Consider the following 7185-nt stretch of genomic DNA (forward strand, 5'->3'; position numbering starts at 1 on the left):
AAGTATCTACAGCTGTTCAGAGAGTATAACGACCCAAAACTTCATGCCATTTTTTTTAGATTGTATAAACATATCACACTGATACTCCTGATAACATCTACTGTAACATTTCGGTCTCAAAGTGGAAACCAAAGAATTACTGCTCTTAAGATCACACACCTATGCAGCGGAGAACATTAAATCATATAACCATAATTACAATACCAGAATTCAATATTTTTCCCAGAGCATTTATACATACATATCTTCCCAAAAATCCTCCACCTAAACTCCTAGAAACTACTAATAAATACATCCCCAAAAACACTTATCCTTCGGACAGGGCAGTACAAAAGTCCCCTCTATCTCCGAGCTTGATCTGCTCATCTAGCTGGATTACCTGAAATATGTTAAATTACTAAGATGAGATAACTCTCAGTAAGACGAAATATGCTATTACTAGTGTGTGGCAATTGAGTTTACATGAACAATATATTGATAAATAACTGAAACTGAGATAGCATGAAAATAATATACAGTATAATTCACACTTATGTGGATTAAAATACATATGTTTCTGAACTTTTTATTTGATCATACTTTTAGTAATTATAAATATATTTGTTGTTATTCTATATATATATATATACATAACTGTGAAAACTTCCCTGGATGGTTGTATGTCATGATTTAACCTCTCATGACAAGGCTGTGCAGCTCGCAGGCGGGACTAAACACTGGCTGACCTACCAGTGTTAGTCCAACTGTATTTATGTATATGTTTGTAGTATGAAAGGCGTGCTCCACCTGGTCCAGACTCCAGGGAGCTCTCTACCCCACTTGTGGCACAATTGACTTCCAATACCATACTCTATATGAGACGTATGGTTGCACTGTCTATACTGTATAGTTACGGTACCGTGCTCTGTAAACTACTCTGTTCCATCAGGGTCTGATACTATATAATACTATTTCTATATAATATCTATTTGTTTTACCATGATTCTGTATCAACTGTATTAACTATGATTCTGTAATTCTCTATATTAACCATGACGCTGTAATAACTGTACATCTGTATAATCTGTATTTCTGTATGTCATGGTTCTATGCTCTATATATCATGGTTCTATAAAACTCTGTATAATCATGGATCTGTAAAATACGGTATAATCATGGTTCTATAAAATGCTATATAATCATGGTTCTGTAAAATACTATATAATCATGGTTTCGTAAAATACTATATAATCATGGTTTTGTAAGATGTTGTATAATCATGGTTCTGTAAAATATTGTATAATCATGGTTATGTAAAATACTATATAATCATGGTTCTATAAGATGTTGTATAATCATGGTTCTATAAAATAATGTATAACCATGGTTCTGTAAAATATTGTATATTCATAATTATGTAAAATACTGTATAGTCATAGCTCTGTAAATAAAGTTGTATATTTTGTATAGCATAATTCTGTAAAAACTATATAATCATAATTCTGTAAATCTGTATAAAATTCTGTAATATTCCAGTATAACTCATGCCACATAGTTAAATAAATCTCATTAAATATAATATGTAATACTGTATAATTTTCATGTTCTGATTTGTCCAAAAATCTCTGTAACTCATAGTCAAATACTATGCTTTACTGATAAAATTTCTTATTTAACTAATATAACATATTTCCCTTACCTAACTAACTGAACTCGTTCACTAATATCTAATTCACGCCTCTGCGGCATTCATGATTTCAAACCCTAAAATTATACATATATGAATATCCTGAATAATTATCCTACTCACAATTTCCTAAACTATAAACTATCTATCATTTACCTGAGGAAAACACCCACTAAAATCCTTAGCCTGCCTGCGGTGTATGCACCAACCCTGTATTATACAAAATCCTAATTTCTCAATTCGACCCCAGAATTACATTTACATTTAAGAACATACCTTCAATAAATTAATAAACTAATCATAAATACCCAAATAACACCCTTACCTCAGTTTTGGGATGGTACCTGAACTCCTCAAATCAAAATTTTGCTTAGGTAAACTTATAGAGAAACTTCCCACGAATCTCGTGGTGGTTCCTGATCGTCAAAACGAGGCTTAATGGAGCAAGAATCAAAGGTAGAAGGTGGTATGGCCGAAGGGTTTGAGAAAGAGTGTTTAATGTTAATTTATAAATGAAGCTCTCAGGTTCCTTTATAGTTTTCAGTTCTGCTGAGAAAACCGTTGCCGGTTTTCTCTTTAACCGGCCTAGAAATTATCGTTTACCCTTTACCCGGCCGTGGTAATTTGCCAAAACCGTCACCGGTTTTCTTCCTTCCCTAGAAAACCGTCGCCAATTTTCTCCTACTATAGCCAAAAATCCATTTTTCCTCATTTATTTTATTATTATATTTTTCGGGTCTCAACATTCTCCCCTCCTTTAAAAAATTTCATTCTCAAAATTTGTTATCTGTGCTACACACCATTCTTTAAGGAAAATTTGCTACTTATTTTATTAATTACTATTCATTTTTCTGTCTAATATTGGTCCCCACCGAACAGATGTGGGTGTCTCTGTCATATCTCCTTCTTTAATTCCCACGAGGCTTCCTCCACTGTGTGATTCCTCTACAGGACTTTTACTAGTGGAATTTTTCCTTGGTGTGCAACCGTACTATGCCTATTATGGTTCATCGGAGTTCTCAAACCATAACTTGCAATTTAACATTCACATTTAGCTCTGTTTTAAATAATCACACACAATATATATTCTCAATGCATTTCAATATTTCCAACATCTCATAAATATATCATAATTCAACACAGTGTATTCACTTTACTCATGCCACACGATTTGAATAATACACATAATTATATCATTTGAAATAATAAGCCAACTCATGTTCATCATATGTTTTACTGAAAATACATGTTAAATTGTCTCCACAATTTATCTAGAAAATCCATTACTTTAATCATTCCAATTTCGCAAATAATAACTAATAACACAGCCCTAAGCTCAAAATCACAATTCAAACGGTTGGCATTCCAAAACCCACATGATAATCACACACACACACACACACACAATTTCCATTTTAATCGGTTGAATTACAAAATTACTAGCTTAATCTATTCCCCTTACCTGGTTTCCTGAAACTACGCCAGTAGGGATCTCGAAATTATATCCGCGATGCTCACCCGAATCCTGAATTCATAAATCCTAATTTATCAATACCACCCCAAATAAAATACCATTTTTTCCACATTTCTTAAACTCATAAACATCAAATAATAATTGAATTACCAAAAACCACAAATTTGCTGAATTTATTAAATCTTACCCTAGCCTTGGATTGGTGTTTGGAAAAACCAATTCAAAAATCCGCTCCGCTAGACTTGTAGAGAAACGCTCTTAGAACCACATGGTGATTTAAGATTGTCAGTTAGGCTGAAGATTTGAGATAAATTGAGAAGAAAGAGTGGGTTTACCTTACTCCAAGAGTGGTGCTACGACGCTTCTACGAAAAATCCACTTCGATAGGAATGTTGGTGGCGGAGATAGGAACCCAGCGATATCTTCGGTTTTTCGATCGGTCGAATATTTACCGAGAAAATAAGGAGAGAGAGAGGGAAGGCAGAGGAGAGAGACAGAGCAGGAGAGACGCTGTGGGGGGGGGGGTTTCTGCCGTTTCAAGAAAATCATAGTAAATTCATCGACGGTGATGTTTCTGAACATTGACTCCGGTTTTCGACGTTTATTAATTTTCCAGTTTAATATTTGTATCCCGACTAGTGCGAACATTGTCATGGCGTAGGAGCAGGTAATAAATTTATATTATGATATAAGCAATAGTTATTTCTGGTTTTAGATTAATGTAGTTATTTGTAGTTATAAAGTATATTGAAATATGTGTATAGGGTGGTTTGTTAATAATAGAATCTAAATAAAATTATCGGTTCATAAATTTAATGTAGAGACTTGGAAAATATAATAATAAAAGAAATAAGGAAAAATAGATTTTTGGCTATAGTAGGAAAAAAACCGGTGACAGTTTTTTGGGGAAGGAAGAAAACCGGCGATGATTTTGGCAAATTATCGCGGCTTGGTAAAGGGTAAACTTGTAGAGAAACTTCCCACGAACCTCGTGGTGGTTCCTGATTGTCAAAACGAGGCTTAATGGAGCAAGAATCAAAGGTAGAAGGTGGTATGGCTGAAGGGTTTGAGAGAGAGAAGAGAGAGAGTGTTTAATGTTAATTTACAAATGAAGCTTTTGGGTTCCTTTATAGTTTTTAGGTTGTTGGTTTTCTTGAACTCTCAGAAAATCATCGCCGGTTTTCTTTTTAACCGGCTCAAAAATTACCATTTACCCTTTACCCGGCCGCGGTAATTTGCCAAAACTGTAGCCGGTTTTCTTCCTTCCCCAGAAAACCATCGCCAATTTTCTCCTCCTATAGCCAAAAATCCATTTTTCCTTATTTATTTTATTATTATATTTTTCAAATCTCTACGGAGAGGCTTAGCACTAAACATATAGGTATGACAGTAGGTAAGTGTTGCTTTTGTATATAGGTTGCTTAGAGTAGGTTTGTTTAGCTTTATCAGTTGTTTACTGTTTTAGTATATGGTTTGTCTTTGGGAGAGTTTTGTATGAGTATTATAATCTCTCGAGATATTGTGTGTAACCACGGTATTCCTCCGCCACAAGTGAGAGTAATTAATAAATTTGGGACGGGGCTACTATGTGGGTGGCCACCGACTCTTCCTAGAGTTGGACCAGTAGATCAGTGATAATTTAGTGGATGTGATGGAAATCAGTTAGAAAATTCTGAGGACGAAATTTTTGTACGGAGAGGAGAATGTGGTAACTCGAACCAATAAAATAAAGGAATAAATAAAAGAAAAGAGAAACGAAAATAAAAGAGGAAAAAGGGTTTGGCTAGGACCAAACAGTCGATGGTTTCGTGAGGATCAGAAAAACCGTCGACGGTTTTCTTGCAGGTATACTACCGAGAGCTGTCTAGGGCCAATAGTAAGGTTTTGTGGTAAGAGGAGGTCTCACATTTGATTCCACGTAAAAGCCAATTCTTAATTTATTAGAAGAAAACTGTACGACCAATCACATCCTCCCTTGATTTAGTGTCGCCTAGAAGGGTTCAAATGTCTTGTCCAAATTAGAATTCAAATGGGTTTTTTAAGGTTTAAATCTCAACCTATTTATAATAAAAAAAATTAAACATAAATTTATATATTTTTGTTGAGTTTAATTTTTTAAAACTCTATCGTGTTTTAAATTGTTTATATCTTTTTACAAAATCTCAATGGAAGCTCGTTGGATCTTTGAAATTTTTTTAAAGGCTCACATCTTTTTTAGCAAAGATCAAGGGAAGTTTACAAAATTTTTAAAACCTTAGGAAAGGTCCGTGTATTTTGTCAAATTTGAGGAAATATTATTGTCTTTTGCCCCTTATTTGTTTTTTAACAAATTTGAAATTGCCTACAAATATTTTGTAAATACTAACATTTTGTAAGAGAAACAAACATATTCCTATGCGTATGAAAAGAAAAATCCATCACGCCAATCCATCATCAATGTCCAAACTCCTAAGCTCCTTTTACTTTATTTACTTTTCATATGATTACGACTCACTATAATTGTCAAAATTTAAAAATTAACTCTTGTAGCCTTTTCTAATAATGGCTTATGAAGGAGTCAAATTGTCAAAAGAACAAATTCAAGGTGCCCAATTAATGAATACTTTTTAAAAATGACATGATTTGTGGTACAAGGGTTGTAATTCACTTTCGGAGTGATCTTGAATTTGAAGTTATATTAGATTTGAATAGAATGTAATATAAAATTGTATTAAAATTCATTCAAATTCATTTAAATTTAAATTTAAAATTCGAAATTCATACTCCCAAATACACCATAATCTCATGTTTGGAGAGACCTTGAATTTCAATTTGTATTGAAATTTATTGAAATTCATCTAAATCCAAATTTAAAGTCCAAACTATATGCTCCCGGTACGAGTTCTCTTAATTTGAAGAGTGTTGTTTTCTTGTGGTTGTTAATGTCAATCCTCAATAATGTTTGATCCAAAAAATGAAGTTGAATTATTAAAATATGTAACAATAAATAATAATTAGATTAAAAAAAAATAATTTTTAGTTATTGTGAGAATAAATAGAAAATAGAAAATTATTTTAAAATATAAATAATTTAGGGATTTTACATAAAATAATTTTTTATTCCAATGAAAGTAATTTAAAAAAACATGAATGTTGATCGTCTCTCGTGATATAATTGAAGAAGATCTCAAGTTTTATTTTGTTTAATGCATGATTTAGTTTATAGAGCTTCATATTTCTATTAAATAATTGAATATGACCAAATCATTCATCAGGGGTCATTTTTTTTTTTAAATTCTCATAGAAACGTAAATAAACAAATAAGAGATATGTTATTTAAAAAGGTACAAATGTCATATGGTATTATTATTAGAAAATATTAGAATGTTATGATAGATTTTTTTTTTTTTGGGCTTAATGCCGTTTGAAAGAGTAAGAGGTACCCATTTCTCACCCCTATTATCCTTAATTTTTCAAGATTCAACTTAAGAAGTTCACTATGAAAGTCGTTAATTTTAACTCTAACAATATTTCCAAAATGACTCTAAGAATGTTTTTTCTCTATATATTAAGGTACTATTTGAATTTATAAAATATGAAAGATAGGAAAGAAAAATATGAAGGAATTTAATTTTTCATATTTGGTTATCAAGAAAGTAAAAAAATAAAATAAAAAATATATCAAATTAATGAATAAAAATTTGATTTTATATACCATTACATTTAATTTTTCTTAATTTTTAATCATATTAAAATAAATATTTGTTTTTAATAATATTTGATATAGAAAAAAAAGTAGTTTCCTTCTCTCTCCTTTCTTTTTTTTCCCCTACCAAAATTCTAATCCAAACAAATAAAAAAGGGGAAAAAAAATTAAAAGGCTCATTTAAGTATTTATGATTAAAAACGATTTATCCTTTTTCAAAAAAGAAAAAAAGAAAAGAAAAGAGAACAAAAGCAAAAATGTAATGAGTAAAACGACGTCGTTGAATAAGAGGGCTCGGACAGCTCCCACAAATTCGCGAGAAGGCCAACACCGTCTCTCCAGTTATTCCCATATTATCTC

This window comes from Malania oleifera, chromosome 3 (assembly GCF_029873635.1).
Source record: "Malania oleifera isolate guangnan ecotype guangnan chromosome 3, ASM2987363v1, whole genome shotgun sequence".
Taxonomy (NCBI): domain Eukaryota; kingdom Viridiplantae; phylum Streptophyta; class Magnoliopsida; order Santalales; family Ximeniaceae; genus Malania; species Malania oleifera.